This window comes from Venturia canescens, chromosome 8 (genome assembly GCF_019457755.1).
Source record: "Venturia canescens isolate UGA chromosome 8, ASM1945775v1, whole genome shotgun sequence".
Taxonomy (NCBI): domain Eukaryota; kingdom Metazoa; phylum Arthropoda; class Insecta; order Hymenoptera; family Ichneumonidae; genus Venturia; species Venturia canescens.
In genome coordinates, this window is record NC_057428.1 from 14,432,915 (window position 1) to 14,457,445 (window position 24,531).

The 24,531-nt window shown below is 48.7% G+C and overlaps 1 protein-coding gene across 3 annotated transcripts in view; it reads right to left on the reverse strand.

Annotated features, from left to right (window-relative positions):
- The window catches only part of PlexA (plexin A), a 147,556-nt gene that overhangs the window by 111,358 nt on the left and 11,667 nt on the right, over positions 1–24,531 (reverse strand). Inside the window, exon 2 of one of the 3 annotated variants that reach the window (XM_043426038.1) lies at positions 13,472–13,543. The exons of 1 other annotated variant lie outside the window; for it this stretch is intronic. The gene's annotated coding sequence lies outside the window, so the exon portion shown is untranslated. Of the gene's footprint in view, positions 1–7,997; positions 8,986–13,471; positions 13,544–24,531 lie in introns of those variants that run through there. One more of the 3 variants, XM_043426039.1, reaches the window with a different exon arrangement.

The following is a 24,531-nucleotide window of genomic DNA, read 5'->3' on the forward strand; positions in this document are numbered from 1 at the left end:
ACTGCTCTCGTGTCGTAGCTCAAAAAGTTATGGACCGATCTGGATGAAATTTTGAGAGATTACCCTCAGTAATATTATCGGAAGGACATAATTTAATTTCGAAAGGTGGCAGGTAAACAAATCACTGTTTTGGGGTGAAATATGTCGGAAAAATAGTCGAAAATTCGAACTTTTGTTTATAAAAGGCTCCCAAATGTTGAATTTTGCACATTGTCTTCATTTTTTAGGTACATCCTTCGCCTTAACGCGTCAGTAAACGAATGACACTCATTAAATATAACTTTCAGATTCTTCAGACTTTTTATTGTAATAAACTCATGCCCAGATTTGAAAATGATGAGATTATTCGATCCCCTTTAAAACAAATTCTCGAAAAATACCTATTTTTTACGCTTCTAAAGGAATTGCTCACCTGCTTGACTTCACATTTTGAAGAGAATTCGATTGCGAACGTAATTTCCTGTCGAATGAGGAATCATTTAAAAATTTAACGTTACTTTATGCGATCAGTTCAATCGTTTCTTGCGGATCGAAAAGTAACTGGAGTAGTTTTTTTTTTGGATCGAAGTTCTTGAATAAAGTACTAGAAAAATCGCCTTTTCCAGTGACTTTATCGATATTATAGTAAAAATGGCTGGTGATGTCGAGCGCTTTGAGAGATTCTTCAAATAATTGAGCGACAAAGGCGAAGAGACGGTGCCGAATACCAATAATCCAAAGATCGAAAGTCTGCTGCTACGAATAATAAAGAGCACTCGAGAATTCTTGCGTTCCGAAGAGTCGTAATAAGTGAATGATGAATGAAGGAGATAAAGAGAAGTTTGAGACGATGGCCCAGTGGCCCGATGAGGCCGGTTGGTATCGACGTGATCGAGAGAAAAGTATTTTCTCATGTAATATATTACAAGTGAGAGGAGGCGGCGTATGTTCTGCAAGTATACGAGCAGCAGCGATGCATCATAAACGTAACACAGTGGCCTGGGTTCCTCGCGTGACGGGAAGCCCGGACACGCGATCTTTTTTCTCCCTTGGTCGTCGTCGATTAAGATCGCGCGCGCGGTTCGCTCAGTTCGCTTTTCGTCAGTCCGTGTGACGAGTATCATGTACTATGGGGAGAGGAAATGTGACCGTGTCGGAGAGCAAAAAGGTGAGGGAAAGAGGGATAAAAAGCCCTGGTAAGATCGGCCCGAGCGGGAGATTGACCCAAAAACAAAGTAAAGGGGTTGCAAAGACGCGATAAAAGAGGGAAGCGCGCCCACGAAAGGAGGAGAATCGAGAGAAAAACGCACGGAAATGGGTGCGCGCTCGGTAGAAATATATTTTGAAAAGAGGAAAAATAGAGAAAACTGCGAGATCGTAAAATAGCCTGAGCTACGTAGCTCGCGAGATAAAAATCATTGAGCGGCAGTATTTTCTCACGGTGTTTTTTCCCAAGTGCGGAGTCGATCGAAGGCGGCTTAGTCACGTAGAAGCGAAGGAAGCAACAGCGAAGGAAGGACGAAGAGCACGAGCGGGAGGGTGCGCTACTCATTGACACCTAAGACGGAGTAAAATGCACACTTTTCCTCGGACCGATTGAGTGTATAACTGGGGAGCGCCACGGTTCAGAGAAACCGGCATCTTTATTAGAAGCTAAAGGCTACTCGGAAAGAGAGAGCGTATAAGAGGCGTGAGAGAGAGAGAGAGAGAGAGGGAGAGAGCGATGAGAGAAGAAACAAAAGAGGAAGAAAGGGAGAGCGAGAGGCTCGTGAAGGAGGCGGGAATTTCTCCCTCCAGCAGATTCGTCTTATATCCTGGTGCTCCGCGGCGGAGAGTCTACGGGATTGCGAGTAAGCCCCGTGGTGGTACATGAGCTGAGAGAGAAGTGAAACGCGAGAAACAAAAAGACTGAAAAGATGGGCAGGACCGAGGGGCGGTGCGGGGAGTAAAAAAAAGTGAAGACTCGGTAGGTGTGCGGCTCACTTCCGGCCGTAATAACCGTCGGCCGAGTGCTTGTACGCAGAGCGCGTCCACGTACCACGTATCGTGTGTTCGTACAGGCGAAGCGGAGAGCGCGCGTACATATTTATCAAGCGAAAAGTGCGCCTGGTCGGACCGGAATCGCGCGCGCAGGAGCGCGAGCGATACACGGAAAGTTCGATTGCGACGCGAAGGGCGTGAGAGAAAAAGCAGGAGGCGAGAAGGCAACTCTCGTCAGGAGAAAATAAAAAGTAGCAAAACGCGATTAAAGCGAGAGCGAAAACCTCGCAGCTTGACTCCCGGGGAGGGAAAAGAGAAAAGGAATCGAGAAAGAAACTTTTCTTCCCGAGCTTTTCTCAACGTTTCTTATACTCATTCAAGCGCAGAAGCCAATGGCACAGCGGTAACAAAGACTCGAAAGAATCAGAAAATGAAAAGGATCCCTCGTTGTATTTCTGCGAGCAGGACGAAGCTCAACGAGATACGCGGCCCCAGCCCCCCTTGCACTCCTCCGGGGCGCGGGTCTTCCGGAAACTCGTTACTAATTTGGGAGATTGGCTTGGCCAAAGTTTCCACAACGCCATGCCTTACTGTCGCCATCAACGTCTTTGGCGAACATCCCACGTGTAGCGTGCTCCCATTTCCTTTCTCCTCGGTGTATAAACACACGTATACACATCGCCGTGCAGAAACGTGCGCGCGAGCCTCTCTCGCTCTGTTTCTCGAGTCAGAGAGCGCTCTGCACGAGTATATATCGCGGTTTTGACGCACACGAGACACCGCGCCTCGGTGTACATAAGCCACATAATATGTACGTATCGTATATAATGGAAAGCATGCTGAAACTATTGTCAACGGAAGGGTGCTGGAAGCAGGAGAGACGAGCGATAACGATCAAAGGACCCTGAATACGAATCTCCACATTAGCAGAGATCGAGGTGAGGCTCTGCGAATGAAATTGATAATTGCCGTGAACAATGAGCAAGGGCGAGAGAGAGAGAGAGGCGGGGACTGGGAAAGACAGAATGGGGGGGGGGGGGGGGGGGGCTCGAAAGAGTTTCGCAAGCGAATAAAGTTCGCGCAGACAAAACATCGAGCGAGTACACAATTAGCGATGCAATGAAAACTCATTTTGCATTCCGATTGCTCGTTCTCCGCTTGAGACGCCAGTGAAGCTATACCAAAGTCGTAAAAATGAGGAGAATTTGATGAGCCCCGATCCCGGATCGTTTGAAAAAGCAATTTTTCAGTCTCCGGAGAATATGTAATCGTTGAACGAGACCCGGAGAACGGAGGACACTGGAACTGGATCTGGGTCACGTGAGAATATTGCCAGAGGTCGGGAATGATGAATTCTAATAAAGATGCGCGGCGATAATTATTCGAAGAATTCCTATTCCCATGGGCAATGACGCGAGGAACTCTCTCTTTCTCAATCGCGCGTACAAAAGTCTCTTGTAACACGTTGCATCGTGCTGGCTCATGTGTCTGGAAGCTTTTCCTCTCGTACCTGGAATTCCTCGTCTGCCAGAAAGCAGCATCGAGATGCACAACGGGCCTCGACGAGAGAAACAGGGGAAAGAGGCTCGAGAAGTTCGCCTCGGCGAGCGCGCCGAGCTCGCCATTGTACGGAGCATAAACACAAGGGTATACACGTACAAATAAAGAGTGGAGAGGCCGCGGAGTCTCGTCGCCGGGCGATTATATCAACTCTCTCTTTCTATAGGACTCGGGTTGCTGCTGCTGCTGCTGCGGTGGGGGGCGATGGTCGTCTGCAACTGCAAATCCACGTATGCATTATGTGCTCGCTGTGCAAAAAGCTTTGTACACGAGTGCATGAGCGGCCTGTGCGAGGGCTCGTCTCGCTAGCGAGTTCACGGGAATGCGAATTTGAATTCTCGACCGCGAGAGATGGAAGGTCGGTTTTTGTACTGCGGTGAATATAATCGAATCGAGGGAGCTTCGTTTGTTGTCTGGAAGACAATTGTTCGCGGGCGCAAACTCGTGTCGGTATCCACGCCTCGGTGGTAATCGAACGACTCGAGATTACTCGTTGCGGAGTGATTAAACGATAAGAAATAAGAAACAAGCGCGTCTGACGGTCGGGCGAGGAGACCTCGCGACGCGGAGAGCCCGGAGCGAGGAAACAAAAGAAAAGAGCAAGACGCCCGGGCGATAGCGCAGGAGTTTGGATTAGAAACCCGTCGGCTGCAACGCCCGGCAAGTTACACGAGACGCGAGGAAGACGCGCGAGCCTCCTCGACGCCTGAAATTAGTCAGTTTCTATGGCATCGGAAAAGGGGAGCAGACACGAGTCCCAACTCATTCGACGCTCCCACATTCGTTCGGTGTGCGCGAGTGCGAGCGCCTGGAGATACGCGCGGGGTGTGAAACGATCGCGGCGGGGGTGCGTACGGAACGAGGTAGAAATAGAGATAGCAGAGGGCGAGGTGTAACGGGCCGGGGAGGAGGTCGGATCTCGCTGGGGGGGGTGGTAATCACGGTGCTTCGGATAAGAAGCTTAGGGTGCGGACTATCGAGACTGAGAAGCGCACCGGAGACGAAAGAACGAGAGGGCGCAGGGAAAAAGAATGAGGAAGAGGAAAGCGAGTGTGAGGGGGAGAAAAAAAGATTGCGGAGCGAGAGAACGGGCCTCGCTCGTCTCTTCCGGTATCGCATTTCCCCTCTGCCGCCGTGTGTGATAATAAAACGGCTGATATGACGAGGGGGGGAAAGAGCGATGGAGCGAAGGAGAGAAAGCATGGAAGCAGAAAAGAATGATAAAGGATATGCGGGAGAGACGATTTTCCGGAGGTCTCAGCGCCCCCCCTCCCGAGCTCGGCAGGAGGCGAGAGCTTTGTTTTTTTTCTATATCGTGCATGATATATGCGTTTGCAGGTGGGCGCGTGCGCACGCGTGTGCGAGAGACGAAGCTCTCGGTGCGGAGGCTCCCTCGGAAAATGACTCCTCGCCTCCTCTCTCTCTCTCTCTTTATCGTACGCGAGTATTTTCGTAACTCGGCCCCCGGAAAAGTTTTGGCGACGTCGTCGCATCGAGAGAAGGCAGACTCGGAAAGAAATCGTGAGAAAAAGAGAGCGAGGAGCTGAAAAACGCACGTCCGCCGGCTCGTTTTTCATTCTTCTCATTCTCCTCCGCTGCTGCTCCCGCTGCTCGCTCCTCATTTTTTTTACTCTCGACCTTTCCTATTGAATGCGTTACCGCGGGCCTGCTCGCGAGCCTCCGGAGAAAGTTCGGCGTTCAGGTCGATCGTTCGTTATGAAAACTCTTTACTCATCGCCCTTCTCTCTGTGCATCGAAAAGTCTGAGAATTATGAGCCGGTGCACGGACGTTTACGAAATTATCAGAGTTCCTATCGCAGTATCCTCCGCACCGACGCTCTTCTCGACACAAGGAGAACGAAAAAGGCACGAGGAAGAGCGAACCGCCAACGCAAAGAAACACACATCCAAGAGGAAGAGCACGCCGGAGAAATCGATAGAGAAATACAGGAATTTCACAACGCCGCGTCTCTAATCCGGGGATTAATTACGTTGGGTGTTTAAGCGCACGTTTCACTCATCCCCTCCCATCGCGGCATCCTCATAGACGGGCCTATCCCCTCGCATAGGCGAAGAACGAACACGCCGAGGAGCAGCGAGCCATTGTGTCGTATTGGAATCTACGAATACAACGCTGGACAGGATGGCTGAGCAGGAAAAAGAAACGACGCTGAAGCTTGCGAGGTCGGAGTCCAACGAAACAAAGGAAAATAATATTCGCAATTGACCAATTTTTGAAAAACTACGAATTCCAAATTCGGGAGGAAACGAAATTTAAGAATTACTGCAATTATTTATTGGCTGAAACATTTTTTTTGTTAACGCGAAAAATACATTGCCGCGAGGAGCACGCGCGAACGATAAAAACGCGACGTTCTCGTTGTACAAATTCCCACCGCGAGCGCGATCGCACATCCCGATAAAGCATTCTCGTTTATACCCCAAAATATAAAAAACAACATTTTGTTGAAATTTTCAAATTTTTTATATCTACAAGCTCTCGAGATTCCAAATAATTTTGTAGTTGAATCCCCTGCAACGAAATACCAGCAACGTCGATATAGAATTGCGCGTCCATTCAAGAATGTTTCTTCCCAAATAATTCGAATAATCCCCAAAGAAATCATGGAATTCCACCCCAAAATCTCGCGAAGCCCGGGATGAAATTACGTTCGATAATTATGTATAATGGTAATGCAGTGTGCAATAGCAGATATATTCCAGTTCCGAGGTTCGTCGAGCACGCAGGGGGAGGGATTGAGGGAGGGTGTGAGAGAATCTTGCGGTCGCTGTCTCCATATTCCAGAGCCCAACGAGTTTAGTCCGCCTCCGTGTCTCTGTCCGTGTGCCCGTGTGTAGAGCAGAGGGAAACGTTCGATCTACATTCTCCGATGATCTATGAAAGCGAGTAACGCTCTCGAGTCTCTGCTTTATGCATATAATACCGCGATTATTGCGTCTCCCACTATTCCTCGTCCCGGCTCATCTCGCTCTCTCTCTCTCTCTCTTATTGCCGCAGCATCCCGCACGATGCTGCTTCCCGCGATGGAGAGCCTTGAGGTATATTATAATACGGCGCGGACACAGGCGCTCGTATATAAATACGAGCATTTGTTAGAGCAGGATATCGGTTCCGCAATAACGGTTCGTTCCCTTCTCTCGCTCATTCGCGTTTCTCTTTTTATATTGTGCTGAGAATCTTGCCAGCCAGCTGAGAGGGAAAGAGGGAGAGGTCGGGATCACGGCGGCGTCTGAGCGCATACGACTAGAGTCCTATATGCAAATTAAATGTTAAAAGGTATCGCACACGGAGTGTATATAGAGACGAGGAACATGGGCGCGAGACCGGGCGCGCGCGGTAGCTCGAGCTAATTGTGATTAATTATTTTCCGTGGCTAGTTTCTCTTTCTTCTTTTCTCCTCGCCCCTTCGCATCCCTTTTCGTCATTCTATTACCGCGCGTGTATGTGTGTGTGTGTGTGTGTGTTATTTGTACGAGTGTGTTGCGCGATGATTGCGGAGTCGGTTGAAACGTAACCGGGAGTTCGTATTTCCGCGATTGATTCCTTCGTATCTGATTGAAAAAACGACCCTAATTCCAAGGATTAATGCTCATAACAATTCGAGTGTATACGGGGAGTGAGAGCGAGAGAGGGAAGCCGCACTTGATCGATTCGCTGCTTCACCCGCGATCGCTCTTACCAGTTTCGCGCCCACTATTTTTAGACTCTCCGTTCTCTCTTTCAACGACTTTTATTCTTCCGATTCGTACCCGGATATTTCCCACTCGCGAAATTCGATCTGTGCAGGTCGAACGAACGCGGCGGCGTGTACAAAAATTCGGGCAACGCACTGCCCTGGGCAACGATTTATCGATGAAAAATTCACGACCCCCGCGCACAAGTGAGGCGTGAGAAGTTTCGCAAAGTCGCGTTTACTCGACTGATCGAACGGAACGACCTTGAAAAGTTATCGAGTGTGTGATCCGCAGGGGCTCCGCGCTCGGCAAATTTTAATCGAGCATAAATTTCGAAGAGACGCGTGCCTTCCCGCCAACCCCGGTGTCGCGCTCGACCGATAAAAATTCCCAAATGTCGAATATCCTAGACAAAAAACTCAACGAATCGCTCGTAACGAGCTCCAAAGAAATGGAAAATCACGGTTGCACGACCGGCCGGAGCGCTCGTCCGAGAAATTCGCTCTTTCGCCTCCCACTGCCACGAACAGTGATCGAGCGGAAAGAATGACTGAAAGTGTCACGTCAAAAGCTCACTCTTGAATGTTTACTGGGATTTCTACCAGGAGCCAATGGGACGAAAAATGATAAGCATCGGCGGCAGCAGCGACGCGAGGTTCAATGAGACGTGTACATTCGCTCTCATAAACCAAAAGAGTCACGACCAAAAGTGAAAAATACTCTTCGACTCCTGGAGAAAATGAAAGTTCCACAGTGGAATTTCGATGTAAAGAATATTTTACCTGTCCACGAGGTCGAAAATGGGCGACCAACCAGGGGCAATCGTCCTCTGTTTTCTCTCCTTCTTCACCAGTTGCACAATCAGCTCGGATAATCGGTAAAATAGCACCCGTCGACGCCCGAATTCAGGCTAATCAGCGTCGCGCACATAATCCTGAGTTTGAATAATCCGTCTGAGTGTGTACCGTGTAAATTAACGGCGAATCGGCGTTTTATTCATAAGTTGAAGGGGTAATCCTCGGTGGGAAATTCTCGTTGGCGGGTGCTTGTGGAACGGAGCGGGAGGATCGTGGACACTGTCCCGCTCGCTTTCAAACTGTAAACGCACTAAAACACAGCACGAGAGCACTAGCCACACAGCACGAATATGCCTGAATCAATATCAGATTTACGACGACGAATATGAAGCGGGGGTCCGGTGAACACCGATGAACCGGAGGCTGACGAGAGATTTAACCTCGTAATGAAGCATTTTCCAGGACACTCGTGTCTCGCTCGTCTCCGTTGTCGAGGACGCAGGGGGGATTCTATTGAAGTAAATTAATAACCCACCGATCGTTCGGCGCGGCACACCATTTGTGGAGGAAAGAGTGTATTCGTTGTCACGGATTTTCAGCGGGCGGGGGGATCGCGCGAGATAATACGATCAATTATTCTCGATGTAATGAAATTTCCTGGGAACGGGGGGGGGGGAGGGAGAGCGATAAATATGTTGGAAAGGGGGACGAGGGAGAGAGAGAGAAAGTTAAATTTAATAACGTAATTACAGAAAATTAATAGCCGTTTTGAGTGTGATTTTAATCGCACGATTATTTTGCTGCACTGTGAATCCGTTCGATTGGGATGAGAAATCGACAGATAGCGAGGGAAGAACGAATCGAGTGGATTGGTCGCGGCTAGAGAGTTGGAGCACGTGGTACGAAAACGCGAGACGACGCGATGTGGAAGAACGCGCGTCAAGCTCGTTCGTCTCGCACGGAGTTCGCGAGAACACTGACTGGTCCGAAGAAAGGCAGAAAACGCTACTCCCGGTCGCTGGGACGGGAGAGCCGCGCGACGCAACGGCAGTGACGCACAACACGCCCGGGGAGTGGGGAGGGGCTGGGTAAAGGGGGTGGGGGAGGCAAGGGCTCCGCTAGACGCTCCGTGGCAGAGCGAAGTGGCCGGCCGACGTCGTCGTCGTCGTCGTCGCGGCGGTGACTCAATGTTCTTCCATAGGAAAATAAGAGAACGAAATAAGCAGGGAAGAAACTGGTGCTCGGGCATCGCGAAGAGGGCAGCCGGTTTACGAGGATCCGAGCAATCGAAGCAGCGCTCGCTCGTGCATTTGTACGCGGCCCTTGACAGTACCGTTTCCCATTCGATTATTTCCCATTGGTTGAGCCAACGCAAGAGTCTCTTGCACTCTAACAAAGCGGCAGCGCGAGCAAACACCAGAGATTGGGAGAGTACAATGTCCGGCGAGGCTGCCGGCTCTCGGACGACGCTCGTCCACGTTCGACAGCTTCGTCAAACATCGCGCAGCGTCCTCCCCGACGTTCCACTGCATTTCTAACGCCTCCGATTTTCCCGGCTCCAAAATATTCCTGTGAGGACTCACAGGGTGGCCTCCCCGGCGACGAGGAACCGCGCCGGCTCCTCCCAAAGGCTCGCCGGAATCAGGATTTTCTGCTCTCGTGCTTCCTCTCGCAGTCGCGTTCCCCAGGAACATCATCGACGATGGGTCACCCTGTATAAACACACAACGGTGTCCACGGTCCATGTTCGACGAGCCGGGTAACACGATACTCTCTCGCTTCACGCCTAGCAAGCTTTGTATCGTTTTTTTTTCTTATGTTTTTTCATCCGGTTTTTCGTCGATTTTTATTTTTCCATCGCTTCTTTTTTACGTTCATTGTAATGTGTAGTCCTTTCTCCAGAGCGTACTTTGAATCGTGATCGATACCTCAGCTCCTCTGTTCGAAACCATCAATCAAACATTGTTCGAAACTCGAAACTTTGGAGAGAGGACGAGCTTCAGGTTTTGGTATCTCGAATAATTGACGATGCTTGCAAGGAACTTCTCGGTGGTTTAACGCGTTGGAGGGAATTTTTCCGTGTATTTTCAACAAAAAATAAGAAAAGGCTGAACTTTGGTGAGGATTTCGCGTACGATTTTCATCCTCAAGACGATCAAGTTCGGCGGGAATAAAATGAGCGTTGGCGAGAGAGACACGGCTTCTCAGAAAGATCGATCTTCGCCAGCGGAGACGAGAAAACGAATGCAATTAATATGCGAGGACTCTTCTAATGTTTCGCTCTCTCTCTCTCTCGGACCTCCTTCCTACAACGGCTTTACACCTACTCGAGTTTCTTTCGCACGCGGATTCTCTCGACTCGATTTAGACGTGTTTGGGGGACTAAGAATCGTCGTCGTTGTCGCGTTGACGACGAGTAACGCGATATCCCAAGTTTCAGGAGTCGCCCCAACGGTACGACGAGTCTCAGGTGAGCGGATACTCCTCGCGCCATAATAACACAGACTCTCGACGCACTCTAAGGAAAAAATAGAGTCGACGAATGAGAGAGAGAGAGAGAGAGAGAGAGAGGAACGGAGGAATATGGGAAAAGATAGAAAATCCGTTGCATTATGAGGAGGGGAAAATAAAACTGTAAAAAATAATGGGAAGAAAATAATGAGACATAAACTCGATCCGAAGGCTCGCGTCGCGCTTTCTTGACGCGTCCTAAACTCGAGAGACTCTCGAGAGCGTGTGCACTACTTTGAATCTCCTTTCGCGAGAGTGTGGTGAGCCCCGTGCGCGCATATGCCCACGAGTGGACCAGTTTATTACGCCTCCTCCGTAACTTTTCGCTCCGTTGTAACATCCGTTTTGCTCTTTTGCCTCGGCTTTACAGGCCGATTCGAAATCCTCGTTATTTCGTAAAAAACTTTTCCAACGTGACGCTCGACATTCCCGCTCGCTCAAACGGACTTTCGAGTCATGAAATTCTGTATTTTCGACGTTGCGATTCACTCGAAAGATGATTCGATTGAGCCCGGATGGGAAGAGGGCTTGAGCAAACAGAATGTTTGAGAGCACTTTTTCCGAACGAGCGAAAAAAAAGAGGATCGAAGAGCCGCGACTGAGCGAGTGAAACGGAATCGCACTCGCGTTTTTTTCGCATTCGAGTGCATTTTATAAATTCCCTTGTTTTTGGCCAGTGTGCCAGCAACTCGAAGCCTCCGCGTAGTCACTTGCCGTGATTTTTTTCAAACGAAATAACTGCGTCGATCACGCGTGTGTCGGCGAGTGCGAGTTTGGCGGGAGGAGTAACGCGATATCGCGTCGTCGTCGCGCCGCGCGGTATCGTTGCAACGTCCGCGTTTCTCCGTCTCGGTTTCTCTCCCGCTGCAACACATTACCTGAGCAGCGCGGAATCTCAACGGGGTTTGTTTTTCAGCGAGGCTATCAAGTGCCCGCGCTTCAATGGGAATCGGATCGGAGGTTCTGGGAGCTCGGCAGGCAGATAAGGAAACGTGAATCACCGAAAGACCAGCAACCGCGCGATGCGATCATTCGTCGCATTATCAGTATCATTTTGTGTCAGATAGGAGCAACGAACTTTGAGAAAGAAATTAACTTCGAAGCCCAGAGTTGAATCACCATCCGGCAAAAAAAATCATTTTCCCCTCAAAATAATGAGACTCGAACGAATCAGGATCCCGGATAAAGAGCGTTCGAAATGACGAGCGAGAAGGGAAATTTATCGAAAGACGACGCGAGTCAGAATTTCGCCGCGTCTATATATCTGCGTCGAGCTCGCCGCCCAACTTTCAACACACATGCAGCAATACGTACGAACGATTTCGTTGCATACATGAATGACTACGCCGGGAGAGAGAGAGAGAGAGAGAGGGAGAAAGAGAGTCTCATTGTTCATGACACACGCGTTCTCTGAAACGTGTTATCGCGACATCCGTTCGTTCTTGTCGTCGTCGTCGTCGTCGTCGACGTCGACGACGGCCACGGTATATTAGATAGGATGGAAGAGAGACGAATGATACGAGAGCGAGGGTGGTGCAGTGTGCGCCGCCCACGCGCACGCACACAGGCCGAGACGCGTATGAAGAAGCGAGCGAGACTGCAAATGTAATATTTGTGCATAGACACGTCATAGAGAGCGTAGCGTTTCTGCGCTGAGCAAGCAAATTTCGCATTTGCTTAAATAATGTATGAATGCACCGGTGAATAAGGAGAGTAAAGAAGCTCGATTAACATGCGGCGTGTTTCTGCTGGAGTTTTGATGCGCGCGGATTCGGAACTGCGACGAGTACAACTTTCAAGTGCTTTTTACTCGCCCCGGAGGGGCGGGGGAAGAAAGAGCGAAAGAGGCGGGGGGGTGTTGTTAGCTCGAAAGTATCAAACGAAACGCGAATTTCTCTGTCAACTCGATCTCTCGCATAGCCTTTGTTCGAGAATGAAATAAAGTCAGAGGCAGGATATTCGAGGAGAGAGACGAAAGCACATATTCGTGCGGGTTCGAACGTAAAGCATGTCCTGAAAATCAGCCGAGAAAATCCTCGATCGTTTTTTCCTCCGATCGCCGCGATCGACGAAGCGGCGACCGGAGTGGGCCTTCGCGAAGGCGGATGTCCGAATCTGGGTCGAGACCCGTCTCTCGAAACGCAGCCGGAGCTCGCTAATCTCGAGAGAACTTTGCGGCCACCCTTTGCGTGGGCCCGGAGCGCTCGCGTCCCAAAAGTCTCGGAGCTTCGGGAGCAGGGAATAATTCTCGCTCGCGTCGCTGTCGAAATTCCATTGAAACTAGAGAGAATGTTCTTTGGAATTTGGTGTCCCTCGTCGTCCCAATGCTGTGTATAGCTATACCCACGTCGAGAGTATTCGTAAGCACATATATGGCGGTATTGTGCCCGTGCATGTGCACGTGGCTCGGTGTGAGCCCGTGTTCCGGGTCTCCCTTTCTCTCCTGGCTGAAGAGAAAGGAGCGCGGAGGTAATGCCAGCCAGAAATTGAGGTACAAGTGTGTCGAAGAGAGTCAATACGATATTTACACCGCGAGGAGGGAAAAGCGCGGGGGGTGGAACGATCATTGGCTCGTTCGCAAGGCTGCGGCAAGGCGAACTCGGCATCTTTCGACCGGTCCCCATCCTCGCTCCTTTTCCCTCCTTTTCATCTCTTCAACATTTTGTTTTTTCCTTCTTCCCTCGGCTCTTGCAATACTATCCTTTCCTCCGGGCACTGCCCGCTCCCGATCGCCCCTTTCGGCTTCGGGCCAAAGAACTCTATTGCGAAACTTGACCAAACACAGACGCGCGCGCGCGCGCACATACTCGCACCGGCTGTGGGATCGGACACGTTTGTGTGGCACGGAGAATTTTCGGGGAGACGCGACTCTCTTTCAAAGTTTTCAATAATTACCAAATGCATTTTGTATAGGAATATACTTATAGAATTGATGGATTTCAACTTACCGTGTTATTTCGAGCGCGGTGCCGGACGATTCATTTTCCCGCGATGAACTTTTGGGCCCAACGGATCGATCTCTGTAACCGATAACGAGAGACACGTCGCGATTAGGAAAAGTTGTGAAATCGTGGAATTATTCTCGTTTTAATGTTATTCGTAAATGGCTAATTCATTTTGAGTTTATTGAATTTTCAATGAAATCGTAAAATATTATAGGCGAGGATACATTCTTCGTTTCGCGTTAAACGCCTCACTGATATCGTTTTTTTTTTTTTTCGAACATTGGTCCTGGCGATCGTCTGGAGCGCAGGGAGCGAGGGGAGAGGCTGAGAGTTGGCGAAGGCCGTGAATACCTGGAAATTCCGAGACTCCCATAATCCGAGGAGTGAATTCGGTCGTGGTACTTTGTAGGAGAAAAAGAGCGAGCCGGGGGACTCGCGCGAGAGAGAATCGCGGGTACAGATGCGCGAGATCGGGCCCGGGGAGCGGAGCGGCGCAGGGAGATGATCGCGCGAGGGAAAGGCATTCGCGCAATCTCATTAGCATACGACCTTGAAAATCTCACGCAAGCAGCGCACCGCGGCTGAACCGCGAGGCTAATAAAATACGTAAAAATATCGAAACGAGAGATGATTAAACGAGAGGATTAATCCAAGCAGGAAATTATCTTTATGGCCGCGGAGATGTGCAAAATGGTTACAGAAATGTTGCGCAACTCGGAGGGAGGGCTTCCGGACTCGAGCAGGCTGCTTTTTCTCCCTCGTTTTTGCAGTGTCGCGCGGAAACTCGACAACTTTGACGGCGAACGCGTCGAAGCCGAAGATTAGCAAGTTTCCAATCGCCGTTTTCTACGTGAGCTGAATATCCTCCAGGTGAAATATCAAATAAAAAACATCAATTTTTATCTCGCCGTGTCCCTCGTCCCTCGTTGTTTGCGCGTGTCCGCGCGTTTTATTTCTTCCGCGTGTGAGTATATTTCTAGCAATAAGGAATTCGGAGAGGCCATTGACTGCGAACTTTTCGAGCGAGTCTCCAAAGTCCGAAGGAGAGAGAGAGAGAGAGTTGCCGAATTCTTCGAGTGAGACTCGTCCTTGAGGAAAAAAACACGAGAAATTCGTAAGTAAAAGAGGGAGGAGCGAGCCGTGACTGAATTCGCAAACGCGCTAACAAAAACGACCAAAAAAACGTGAATATTCAGGGCGAATAATCGAATTCGCTGCGATGAAGCGGAGAGGGCGATAAAAGTCGGGAGATGAGAAGCTCCGCGTTGTGTCCGGAGCTCAGGTCGAATGTCCAATCGAAAAGCACTAAAGTTCGAGCGAGGCATCGCGGTGATTGAGCTGTGCGCGAGAGTAAAAAAAATTGGTGCAAATAATGGCTCATCTCGAACGGATTTCCATACGCTCCAATGACCTTTGGCCCGTGGGGCGAGGGCCCCGGCCTCTTGATACAGAAAATAAATGAGGGGATGAGGAAGATCCCTCGCCGATTTTCTTCCTATCGCGGCGCCAAGTGCTCCCGGGTATTGTCACATTCGAGAAAGAAGATAAAGAAAGCGGTGTGTGGGAGCGAGAGCAGCGCGCGGAGGCAGGGGAGCGAGGTGAGGACCTTTCTCTAGCAATATGTCCGCCTCTCGACCCTGTCCCAGTACTCCAGATGCGATTTGGCAGGCTGATAACTGGAGCTCTCGGGGCGCGCGCACATATCGTATCTCTTTTCTCTCGGTTTCTGCGTTCCCCTTGCCGCGCCCTCGATCTCGTTGCTCTTCGGAGCTCGTAAACTTTACAACTCTCCGCGGGAGATAATAAAGAGGGACCGGTTCATGATAGTAAAAAAGTAAAGGGGAAAGAAACGTCGCGGACGCGCGCGCGCGTGCGACAGCGAGGCAAAGAAGTGTGGAGAGGAAAATGTATGCCAATGAATACATACGCGCGCGAGCGCGTCGGAAGGAAATAAGTGTACGAAGTTTAAGTCTGCCATTGAGGCGCTTTCGCCCATTCATGACGCGCGAGGAGGGAGCAGCTTCTTCGTAACTTTTCCAAAAGCTTATTTTATGCTCTCATTACGGAGGAGCAGCAGCAGCGCTCCGTAATAATCATTGCGCGGATGTATAAAGCGCGTGGCAAGGGGAAGAGGAAACAAGCGTTTTCGAATAATTCATCATCCGGAGGACGTACGTCTTTTCCAGTAGCGTTTCTCTCCGCTTTATCCTCCTCCGGAGCTCGTTTTCAACGAGCCTGGAATCCGCGACGTTTCTACAAGGGCAAAGACCATTTTAATCACGCGGAGAGGAAAAAAATGTAAATAATGAAGAAGCGAGCTGCGAGTGACGAAGCGAAAAACATTCGCTCCGCGCTCCTTTCGCGCTCGCGCCCGTCCCGCTCTGCCTTCAACCAATTTCAACGTGTGTGTCTCTATGCGCGTTCTCCTCGTGTATGTGCGTGCATACGTTCGAACGTGTACACTTTGGAGAGGGAAGGCTCGCGTGTTCGCGGCGCCAAAGCCTTGAGGAATCGATATTCCCGTCGTCGTCGCCATCGTCGTCGTGTGCCGTGTTCTAGTCGAGCAGAGTCGCTAACTCTCCTTGTGCAATCGATACTACTCCACTAGCAGACTCTCTGAAATTCCTCTCGGTGTATCCGCGCGTGTATGCGGAGGTACGTCGATTTATAATTGATATTTCATCGCTCGCTGCGGACTAAAGCGCGTCGAGTTACGAGAGCGCGTCCGGAACACGCCCGTGAGCGGAAAACGCGTTCGCGCACTTCTTTTTTCGACGTTCGCGATCGCGGATGACGAGCGAGAGAGATTCCGAACGACGCGTTGACTCAATTTTCTCGGACGGAAGAAAACGCACAAAAAACGAGGTTTGTCCGACTGGCTCATAAGCCGGTAGATGAGACTGAAAGCTAAGGGAAAAACGCGTTTGATCAAAAGTCCGCCGAGGGATTTCAATCAAAGCTCGCTCCCCGTCTGGCCCGCGTCTCTCTGCGGAGTTTTTACAAAGATTTCCGTCCTTGCCGAGGAAACCGGAAGTTTCGAGACGAGGATTTGCGATTCTGAGGAATAAGGAAGGAAAGAGAGAGAAAGAGGCGAAATATTAAGGGAAAGAACGAAAGAGAAGGAGGGAGGGAGAAGAGACACGGGGTCACGAGGGGTGGCATACGATTAGCATAACTTTGACCCACGAATAAGACCGCACGTTAAGGTACGTGACTCGCGCTGCCGTCTACATCTTTATAAAGGCAAGTATATATTTATGTATTTGTGTGTATACTGTTGTGACATCGCTGCTGTGATACGCGGAGGTATGCATCGGAAACAAACCCGAGATTTCAGGGGGGTGCGAGAACCCTCGGTATTTCGTGCCATTAATCAGCTTTGCCACAAATATTGCCGTGGATTCCGATGGTTCCGCGTTGCTGCTTATGCGAGTGGGTCATCGAGTAAAAACTTTATTTGGACGCAGCAGCCGCGACGAGAAGAAGGTGAAATTGAATATTTTTCGGGCCGAGGAGATCTCGAACCGAACGACGACTGGAATGAGGGGCTTCGCTGGTTACGAGAAAATCAAGAAAAAACTTTAAAACGAAGAAGAAGAAAGGGCGGAGAAGAGGGACGAAAGAACGAGATGCGTGGTCAGATTTGCTCTGTTTCCCTGCGCAAAGGGGTTGAAAGCCCGGAGGGCTCGAGACTCTCGGGCCAGGGTAGATCGCACTCTTCGCACACTTTTCTCCCTCGGCTTGTTTGCAGCTCTTAGAAATATACGTCACGAGACACTTTATGCACCGGATCTTTGGGCCGATCGGCCTCGACACCCTCCAATGCCTTTTTTCTCGCTTCTCCCTCGCGCCCCCCCGTTTCTGTTTTTTCAATCGTCTATTTTCGTCGTTTCTTTCAACGAGCCTTTTCCGAGGGCGAATATAGACGTATAATTTCGTATAAATGTAAAATTGCTACTTTAATTACTTTGATAATAATAATTTGGTGGCTCGCTCGGCCTCTTCCCAATAAGATCATTCGCTCTCGTACATTTATTTTCATTCCACACTCTCTCGGTCCTGCTCTCTCGCTCCCGCTCCCGCAGGTTGCTCTCTCTTCCTCATTCTCCGGCCTCTTTGTTTGACCACCTGCGTAATATCGTGGTACACGCGAGCGCCGGCTATAATTTATTTATATTTATTCGCGCACCGTCCAGACGGTAGCGAATAACGCACCGCCGCGCCATCAGCCGGGAGAGTTCTCGGAGCGAAAAGAGCGCGCGTGAATGGCAAAAGCTCATTTGCAACACGGATTCCAATGACGAAGAGAGAGAGAGAGAGAGAGAGAGAGAGAGAGAGGGAGAGGCGACGAAAAGAGAAAAAGAGAGAAGGGAATGAAGAATTCAAAGTACAGGGAGCGATATCTGGTAGGCGGGCGCGTTCGGTAGAGTTTTTGCTTTCCGCGCTCATTAAAAAACGCTGAGGAAAATATTGTTCATTTGGATGTTTTTGCAGGTAGAAATATCGTCGGATTCTTTTTCCTGCAAAGCCCGTTTTTTTTTTTCGATGCTTGTTAGAGTGTCTCCGGGGCGGCGGGGAGGGAGAAAAACAAAGAGGAAATATGCGGCGAGGGTTGAAGGGATTTGGAGCGCGATAAAAATAAGATTCGCAACTGGAGCATGCACGCGGTGTACGGAGCGAGGTGGGATCGAGAAGAAAGAAAGAAGAAGAAGAAAGCGAGAGCGAGAGAGAGGAAAAACAAAACGAGTGAGAAAAAATTGCCCCCGAGTCCAGGACACGGATTATACGAAAGCCCCCCCAGGGTGTTGTGAACTCATGGGTGACGACGAGGCTGACCCGGAGGGGGTCCCCTTCTCGCGCCGTTTCGTACCATTTTTTTCCTCCTCTCCCCTTCCCCCCCCGCGCGCTCTTTTTCTCTTATTTTTGCACGTGCACTTTTATTTCCCAGGGCACGATGATCAAGGGAGGAGGCTGGAAACGAGAACGAGGGAGGAAACGATCGCGCGTGAAAATATATATACATGAATGAACGCGGCCAGGGTGGAAAAAAGTCGGCGCGCGCGAGAGATAAGAGAGAGAAGAGGAAAAACGAGAGATAAAGAGCGAGAGGAGAGAAGAAAAAGAAGAGTGTAAGCGCGCCCTTGCTCGCTATCCTGGGGGAGAAGTGCGTTAATCTTCCGCGTTGAGGCACGCGCGCAAAGAAAAAAGGAGGTCGAGTGCAGCCTCGCGTTCGAGTTCTTCGCGAGAGCAGGAGCAGTCTGTAACGGTTGGGAAAAAAAAACTACTTGTACGATGAGATGACAAAGAGGAGGCGCGAAGGTGTGTAAGAAGGGCTTGGAAAATAACTGCTGCGCGCTTCTGAAGGAGAGATACGCGGGCACGAATGAATTTTCCGAAGGCGATAGAGCCCCGGATACCGCGGAGCTCTGCCAGGCGCATGGAAAAAAGATCCTCGCGAGAGGGTAGTTTGGGGATTATAAGAAAACAAAGAAACGCGGACGAAAGTGCGTTCCGCGGGGAAAACCATCTGCGAAAGTAGAATTCAAAGACGCGAAAGACTTCTCTTCTCCTTTTGCGCCGCCCCGAGGAATTAAAGCAGCGAGAATGGAAATAAGCAATACTCGCGCGTTCCGCCTCCTCCCTCCCACGGAGAGCCGCAAATTCTCCAACGAAACAACAACAACAACAACAACAACAACAACAACAACGAAAAAGGAAAATCTGAATAAACGAGAAACCTCTGCGCATCTCGACAAAGAACCATAACTTTTTGCATCTCGAACTCAAATATAAAGTAGGCTTAGGCGAATGAGAAATATTTTTCCACCCTACCTTTTCTATTCGACCCGCTGAACACAAAACCGACCACGACAATAACGATGTGAAAGACGAGAAAAAGTAGCGGAACGAAACGAACGAATTTATGAGAAATTCTTGTCACTTCTGTCCCAGAACGATACACTCAACAAATTATGCCTCCGTCCAATCAATTATTTATCAAATTGGGTACGAATTAATATTCTTATCGAGATTATTGCATTGTTATTATCGATAATAAAACATGGATAATTCAACGATATTCGGAAAATCGTTCAAGTGGATCGTCATTTCTCAATATTCACCTAATTTTATTGCCCCCACTCCCACCTTTTCAACTCCTCATTAATAATGCACTCCAATAATAATGAATAATCCAAATTGCCAACGATTTTGTTGAGCACGAATGGCAATAATACGCCGCCGATAACAATCGCATTACCTTTAATAACTTAAATGTCTCTCTTAATCCGCGTAATTGCAAACCCCTAGCGGTGCCCGTTAATAACGAAAAACATAATAAAATTTCTTATTTTATATTCATTCGGGGCACGTCGGATGCAGCGGTCTATAAAGGCCGGGTTTAACTGACGCGCTTCACTTTTTTTTCCTCCCAAAGCAATTAAGATCCTCTTAAAATTTCAGGGCTTTACGAATTTAAACGGAAAGCCGCATATTCGAACGTTCAAATATTCAGCGACTCGCTTGTGGGAAACGTCGATATGAAGACTGGAAAACGCAGGAACAGTGATCGACTGGGCACGGCTGATCGAAGGGGTTCCTTTGAAAAGTATTTGAAAAAGGTCATTTCAAGAAAAACCAGTTTCGTCGAGCATGAGGGAAGAACAAAGTTGAAATTTCTTTGGAAATTGAGAATGAAAAAGTGAAAAGTTAACTCGACGTTATTATTAGGGTTTGCAGTTACGAGAAAACCGCAAAAAATTAACGTGATACCACTAAATACATGAGACGAGGCGAAATGACACGAATTACTTGAAACTTTGTGTTCACGTTTTTCATTCACGATATCACGGGCTCGAGTTAACCGCGCGCGGCGAGAGAGCCTTTACGGCTGAGGCTACATTCCGGAAATTACAATTGCAGGAAAGAGGACAATCGCATTATGATAAAATGTGCGCAGTATCGCGGTCGACGTTTATGTCCTATTGAGCAGGGACGCGGATCGCGGTGAAGGATTGCCCTCGTCGTACGCGCAGCCAGAAAAATTGAGAAATGAAACTTTTCCTGCTCCCATGCCAAGTTATTCCCCCTTTATTAATTCATTTTTAGTAGTGAATCCGCATTCAAATCCGATCTATTCGGGAGGGAGAATATGACGTATCGAGAAATTAGTGATCGTTCTCTCTTCTCGCTCGCTGCTCCTTCGTAGAATAATGGATTTTTAATAAACCTTTTCCTCGGGGCTCATGAATTTGAAAGGCAGGGAAAGAGCCACCGAGAAATCCGTCATTTAATTCGATGCTCGCTCGATCCATTAATAAACCCCGCTTCCTAATTGACTGCATTATTCATAGAAATTTATTTGGAAAAGAAATAAGTAAAGTTCACGAATCACGGATGATCCTTTTCATCGTTATTTTTCCTCGTGTCCTAAAAAAGTGGATTTTTAATTCAATTTAAACGACGAATCTATCAGCAGGGAAAAAATATTGAGAAACCTCTAATTCCCGGCCTCCTTCGCGGTCTCTTTCTCTGTCTACTTATGGAGTCGGTCTAATGATACGAGCAGGAGGCTGATTCGGCAGCGAGCTTAAACCTTTTGGGCGATCAATCATGCGCTCTTTTTTATCTCCGCTCCCGCAGCGGAGGTTCCCTCTATTCGTGTAACAATCAAGAATCGTATAAATAAGCCCGAATAATATTAGGACACAAGCGTGAATCGCGTCACGTTTTCGAGAGAGATTGAGCGAGGATATTAATTGGAAAATAAGAGAAAAAACAATATTCGTGGCGGTATGAAAAATTCCGAATGAAAGAAAGAGAAAATCCGAGGATTAATTCATCAACAGAAATAAATGAATGAGAAGAGCGAAGATCGCAATAAAGGGGGAGAAGAATAAAGCTACAGAAAAAGCCTAAAAGTCAGGAGAGGAGTCTCGACTTTGTGTAAAAGTTCACGAGCTCGCGGGAAGTTTGGGAAGCCCGGGAGGCGTTCGTTGGGTACAGTGGCTCGAGAGCTTCGCCGAACAAGGACGAAGAATTTTCGCGAGAGAACTATGAAAGTTGGCGCGCAGGGGGAATGCCCGTGGCAAGAAAGTCCTTTCGTGACTTTGGATAAGGGAAGAAAAGTGAATGAGCGAGAGGAAGAAACGTAGGTAAAGAAGAAAATGTAATGAAAATGACAGAGAGAGAGAGAGGATGAAAACGTAGGAAAAACAAGAAGAGATGCTGGGAATAAGAGGCACGCGGAACGGAGACTCGAAGCGAGGAGGACAGACAAAGTAGAGATGGAGAGGAGCGAGCAGGAAGATCCGAAACAAGAAGTAAACGAATAATAGTGACAAAAGACGATTGGTCCGTTGGATGAAAAGGACAGAAGAATCCGAGCCATAGATGGAAAGAAGATGAGTTTGCTCCTCGCGATACAAAAAGAATGAGAGGCAGGATGGATCGAGAAAAGGAGAGAAAAAGCAACGGAGCAAAATAAAACAGAGAAAATAGAGACGGAGAGGAGAATAATGATTCGAAGGAAGGGGGAAAGGACGAGAAGGACGACGACGCAGGGTATATCGATGGCGCGTGTGTACAAGAGACGAGCCAGCCAAATGGAGGATGAAAGTGAGAGAACCGAGAGAAAACGACGAAACAAAAGGAAAATAGAGGGACAAAAAGGAGGAGAGACCTGGCAGAGGGAAAGAAAAGGGAGATAAAAAATGGAGAGAAGGCCACGCAAGACTGTCGAGGAGAGACGTATCACACGCTAAAGCCGACGACTCTCTGGGACACACGAGACACAATATGCATGTGTATTATATCTATATAAAAGCGTGTGGAGGAAGGAGGTTAGAGAAGCCGAGGGGACTTGCGGGGGGCAGGAGATAAAAATAAACAGAAATATCGTGAGGAAGGTAGAGGAAGAGCGAGTGAGGAAGAGAGAGAGAGAGAGAGTGAAGAGAAATGGTGAGGGAAAGAAAAGCGATAATGTAGGAGAACGTGTGGTGTCGACGAGTGAAGATATTCAGGACGGAATACCAAAGGCCGAATGAAAAAAAAAGGGTAAAAGAGAGAAGAGGATAGGGGGGGGGTGGAGAGGAAATTGAGAGAGACAAAGAGTAGAAAGAAGCCTCGAGGACGAAGTAGGAGCAGGAGGAGAAGGAGGAAGAAGACGAGGAAGGGACGGTTCCCTCTCGAGGGCGCCCTCTCTCGTCGGCCAACGCGAATGAACGAGACGCGAGGAAAGATGGGAAGAATACGGCGCGAGGATGTGGTTGCGAGCTCCGACAGAGGGGGAGAGAACGGAGGATTCGTAAAAAAAATGTTAAAAGAAGAAACGAATGGCGGGGGGAGGGAAAATACCGAGGGGCTCGAGTCTCTCTGGTTCTCGCGAAACTTTGCCGCGCACTCTCTTCGCTCGTCTGCCAACAGTCTCTTCACGGTGGAGAGAGAGAAGGAGATGAAACAAATAAAAAGTGAAGAAAGGAAAGGCTCGTCTCGCTTCCTCCGGCTCCGTGTCTCTCTTCCCCTTTCGCTCCGTCCCTTCACTCTCTTCTTTCCCAAAGTTCTCCTCGTCTGTGTGTTCTCTTTCATAATTTCTCTTTGTCACGATCTGTCCGGATCGTCCTCTTTGTTCTACAGGAACACACAGCCGATCGGCTTCCTGGTGCCTATTACAACCGTTTCATTATATTCCTCCACACATTTTTTCCTCTCCTTTATTTATATCCACTCTCGTATTCTCTTATTTAAAAACCTCGCAATATCATCATCCACTCGTTACTTCATCGTTAATCGATTCACTGCAAACAGCATTAATAAACCAGGAACGAAGGGCCCTGCTTCGAGCAACAGAATCCGTATCGGTCCAATGGCTTCGCCTTACCGCGAGCACGAATACCTCAAAAAAAATGTCTCCCGAATCAATTCGAAAATATTCCCCATTTTTCCGTCCTCCGCAATCCTCGAATTTCACTCGAAAACGAGGCAAACAACCGTATTAACAAGTTTCAATAAATTTCCATCATATTACGCTGGCGAACAGGATCGGGAAAACAGAAACGAAAATTCATTATTCGCGAGCGAGAAACTGAAGCTCCCCGCCGCGTACGCGCTCTCGTTAAGTGGACTATCGATAAACAATATTGGAAAATTATTGAAAAATGAGATCCTCCGTTTCCGTTAAATGCGATATTTCCAATGATTCGATACGCGTTCTTATTATTATTATATTTCGCGTTCATAATGCCATGTACATATTATATCACTAGTATAAATATACAGGACGGGAGTCTATTGAGCAATGGCGGAAGGATTATTTCCTATTGTTATTCCCATTGTACCTCGCAATAAAAATTATACCGAAGAGCATTTTATTGCTATTATCATGATGATTATAGCTCTTCGGTTGCGTGTTCGGAGGCCAATACTTCGATGAAACTGAGCTCCCTGCCCGTCCCCTCGCTCCCTCCCTCTCTCTTTTGTTCTCACGATTCTCGTTGTTTCAAATATTTTATTGGATTAGATTTCAATTTGTTTACCGGCCTCTGCTCTCGTGCCGAGGAGGCTCTCGCGAGTTGCCTCGTGAATTTCGCGCGCTCTCTCTCTCTCTCTCTCTCTCCCTCGTCGTGCTCAAGCTTTTATCACGTTTGTTGTGTAACGCAGGGGCTTTTCCATTTCCCTCTCTCCGAATCGTCTCGTATACGGTGAAATAAGATGCGGCGAGAGGGGCGGGGGGAAATTGAGATGACGATCTTGTTTATGCGGCATCCGCGCGCGAACCTAATTCAATTTTCATCGATACGTCGTGTCTCTCGGTAAGAAGCGTAAGAATATTCTTCCAGGTTTTCTCATCTTCGATGTAATTTCATCCTACCGGAAAGCCCGAAGAAATCTTCCTTATTATTCCGTTTCATTGACTCGTCAAGCCCCGCTTTTTGCTGTTATTTCGTTCGCGAGAATCGGGCGCGCGATGTTACCAATGTAACTTGGTCCATTGCCTCCGAGCGGAGGCGAAGTGCAACGTCGTGCTTGAAAAAGAAAAAGGAAACGCGACCTCGCATTCGAGGGCT